Raw genomic sequence first — 4,464 nt, 5'->3', positions numbered from 1 at the left:
CGTTGTGGAGCACAGGCTCCGGAAGCGCAGGCTCAGCGGCCATGGCTCACGGGTCCAGCCACTCCGTGGCATGTGGGATCTTCCCGGACCGGGGCACGAACCCACGTCCCCTGCATCAGCAGGCGGACTCTCAACCACTGCGCCACCAGGGAAGCCCCAGGTTTGCATTTCACATCTCGGCTATGGTTAATACTGCCCCAAGGTTACATTTTTACCCCTATGTTCACCCACTTCTCCATGGACCTGTTTCCTCATCTGTCAGTAGGGTTGTCAGAGCCCACCTGGGGAAGGTGGCAAGGATGCAGCAAGGCAGGTGCTCCTGGCACTGGATCAGCGACTCTTCCATGGTCACTGTTCTGGGTCCAGGGACACCCGTCACCCTAGGCTCTCAAGGGACTCCGGGCAGCAAAGCCTCACCCTTCCTCTGGGGCTTCACTCAGCACCTCATCTCAGCTTTAACCACAACAGACCTACCACAGTCCAGGCTTCTGTGTGTGCAGAGCACACAGTCGTGTCCAGCTTTGCGAGGCACTGCGTATTTGGAGGTGCTGGTTTTTGTGCGGAGACAGACATCAGCCCGAGGAGAGGAACCAGGGCCTCTGGCCTCCTGCAACCAACCAGCTGGAGACAAACCACTTCCTCCGCCTCCGCACCCGGCCCCACCCAGCCCCAGGGCCACTTGCCAGTCAAGCTGTCAGGCTCCAAAGGTTTGAGTTTGCCCGGCTTGGCATCTTGCAGTCCATGGTCTAGGGCAAGGGGTGGGCCTCAGTTTCTCTGTGGCCTTCAGTTTCCTCTCCTGAAAGAACGGCGGAGCGAGGTCACCCTGGGCTTTGTCTGAGGACCAATCCGAATAATAGCAGAGCTGCCCCAAGCACACCCGGCCTCCAGGGGTCTGTGCTCACCTCCAGAGCCCGGCACCACTCAGACCCCACTTCACATACAGGAAAGCTAAGTGGTCGAAGCATGTGCCCAAAGTCACAAGCTGGGGGAGGGGCTGCAAGCCAAACGTCCCAGTTGGCCACGAACATCAGCAGGGCACCAGCCACCTGCTGCCCCATGCTCAGTTTCCCCTCTCCAGTGGGGTCTCAGAGAACCCCAGGCCCAACTTTCCACCTCCCAAGGGGACTCCACAGCACCTCACCGACTGCAAGACGCTGTAAATGGGCTGATTGTCAGCAATCACAGGGACTCCCACACTACAAACCCCAGAGGGTCCTGGGAGCCCAGTGCTCTGGGTGCAGTCGTGCCCTAGAACATGTCCACTCTGTACAACGGGCACAAACACGGCTGCCTCTGGTACCCCACGGCTGCCCATGAGCCTCCCCCAGTCTGCGAGCCTCTCACAGGTAGTCCGCCCACCACCCTGCACTGTCTGGGCATAGTGTGGGATTCTGAGGAGGCCCTGATGGGCTTGGCCTTCCTTCCTAGTAGCACTATCATGGACAGGCCCAGTCTGTCAGTACCTAAAATGTAGATTGCAGAGGAATATTCTGGAGCCCCACCATGTGGAAAGGCCTAGCCCCCTAGGGACTGTGTTTGGGACCATTCATCCCTCCTCCGTAGGCCCAGCCTACTCTGGGACCCTGGCCTCAGGTTCATCTTTGCTAGAGTCTAAGCCACCGCAGATGACACCCACCACTGTCCTGGCAGGCGTGCTCATTTGCTGTTCCATGATGCCCACAATAACCTGACTTGTTACAAATCATGCCAGAGGCACCACAGGAAGACAAAGGGACACAAGACACCACTCAGCGCCACCACGGCAGCTTCCTGCCTTGAAAACATCCGACCCCAAACGGCTCCTGCTCTGAACTTCCCCTGACCCCGAAAGTGCCCCTTACAGGACCAGCACAGGCTCTCAGGGCTGGCGAAGACCCCGAAGCCAGCACCACTCACCTGTCTTCTGCGGCACACACACTTCTCTCCAGGACTGACTTCAGGCAGCAGCAAAACACAACTTCCTTTTGATGGTTTTCGCAATATGGGTCACTAAACGACAGTGCATTTGCATTTCCGCACTATCACACATCCAAGCTCACTGGTTCTCCCCCTGCCTTATTTGCAAAAATACAGCCCAAACCGGCTGGAACGCTGTCCAAGGCCCAGGCCATCCTGGCCTGTGCTGGTTTAAAGTTTAACAGGCTGCTTGGGTGTCCCTGAGTTGTTCTGGGCGTGGAAGCTGCAGCCATTCTGCCTCTGCCTCTGTGGGTTTTTCTAAGCAGACCTCGAGGCACCTGTCGCTCAGACCCTCAGAGAGGTGTCGTCAGTGGGTTCAGTGCCTGAGCGGTGAGGCTGGCCCCAGACCATACAGGCAGTGGCCCCTAGATCAAAGAAAGGGGCTAATGGGCCCCCAGAGGCTTCTTCAGGTCTTCTTTGGTGGGAACGGTGAAAATGGCCGCAGACGGTTGGAAAATTGAGAGGTCCCAGTGAAAACAGATTATTTCAAGATGCTCCCAGGGGTGAAGCCAGTCCCCCGCCACTTCCTGAGGAGACCTGTTCCAGAACAGATGCTCCAGCCCAATCCAGCCCCCCAGCACCCACAGGGAGGGCTCCATGACTTCTAGGGTGAAAGTAAATATATAAAGATACAGGATCCCTACAAGGCTTAGACCATGAACTCTGACCTAATTTAAATGATGGATTCTTCATCCAGGCTTACATGCTTTTTAAAAAACAAAGCAATTTCTCTGGGCCTTGGTTTCCTTGTTGTTGCAGTGGTGTCACCATAGAGCCCCACCCTCAGAGGCAGTACCTAACACACAGGGATCATGTGAGTGTAACGAATGAAATCATCGAAAGGGCCAGTTAATGAGATAATTTCTCCAGCCCACCCTGACCTCCCTTGGCAGAGCACACAGCCATGTTTCTCCACGAGTTCCTAAGTGATGCCTACACCAGCTGGAGAAAGGACTTGCTTCCGCCCTCAGTTCTACCAAATATTTACCAGTTGTTTGGGAGGGGGTAGGCTGAGACATGCTACCCACTTTCACCTCCAGATATTCTTCCTTTCAACCAAAGATTTGAAGAATTGTACAACTAGGACACTGATGAGCTCTCACTCACCTCCATGACTAATTTCAGTGAAAGCCACCATGCACCAGACCCTAGGAGTATGGCCACCCTGGACCCAGGCCCAGCTCTAGGATACACAGGTGCATCTCCCTCCAGGAATCTGAAGACCAATGTGAGGATGAGTTCCATCTGGCCCCCAGCCATCGCTGAGGACTCAGAGTAGCCCGGCCAGCAGGTGACAGAAGACAGGGTGGCCTGTGTTTCAGGGGCACCTGGCTTCACATCCTGGCTCACAGGTTGTGTGACCTCCACACATCACTGAGCCCCTCGGAGCTCCAATTCTTCTCATAAAATGGAGATAATACAGGATGCATGGTTGGAGTTTTTGTGAGGAACGAGAGCCTGGCCTGTGGCAGATTGACCATCGGAATGCTTCCATCCCAGGCTGGGAAGGACAGTGCCTGACACCATCCTCCAGCACAGCCCTTCCCCTTGTTGACATCCCTCAGACAAGAGAGTGGCAGGGGGAACTCCATCAGGACATGGAGACCCAAGCCCAGACCTCTGCTGTACAGAACTGACCTAAGAAAGCAGAGATGAACCCTGGCAGCACAGCAGCAGACCAGTTATAATGACCCGAAGGTCATGTGGTGGCGGGGCATGGCCAGAAAGCAGAACTGGGGTAAAGTGCCCTCTCATCCTGAGACGGGGGTCTCCACTGGGAGGTGACACCATCCAACAAGAAGCGTGCTTGTGGCAGTCAGCTCCCAAGGTGGCTCCTGGTGATCCCACTCTTCTGAAGCCATGCCCCCTTTGAATAGGGTTGACCCCGTAATGCAGCCAATAGGACACTGCAGAAATATCGAGGCCAGGTCACCCATCACATTGCAGCTTCTGCCTTTCTCTCCTGGGTCACTTGCTCTGGGGGAGCCAGCTGCCATGTCATGATAGTGCTCAAGCATCTCTGAGGAGAGCCTCATGTGTGGAGGAGCTGGGCCCCCCAGCCAACAGCCAGCACCAACTTGCCATGAGGGAGTGAATTACTCAGAGTCAAGTCTCTGGGTAAGACTGCAGACTCACAAGAGACCCCAAGCCAGAGATAAATTGTACCCAAATTGCTGACCCACCAAAACTGAGTTGGTAAGTGTTTACTGTCTTTTTAAGCCACTTAAGTTTTGGGCATTTCGTTATGCAATAATAGATAGATCTGTTATGCAATGATATAATATGGTCATCAGGAAATGGGCATCACCTTAAGGTCAGGGGGCATCAGCCCAAAGTGAAGAGGTGACTACAGGGTATTAATGGTACACATTCCTATTTCTCTATCCAATTATTTCATTAGTGACCCAATGGTCCAAATTGTTTCCTCAACCCTGAAGGGTTCCCTGGTAACAATGGTGAAGATTCTGTCATTCACTCTTGGTGGCCCTGAATAGCTTCACCAATCAG

This window comes from Physeter macrocephalus, chromosome 9, assembly GCF_002837175.3.
Source record: "Physeter macrocephalus isolate SW-GA chromosome 9, ASM283717v5, whole genome shotgun sequence".
Classification (NCBI taxonomy): domain Eukaryota; kingdom Metazoa; phylum Chordata; class Mammalia; order Artiodactyla; family Physeteridae; genus Physeter; species Physeter macrocephalus.
This window is presented reverse-complemented; position numbering follows the sequence as displayed.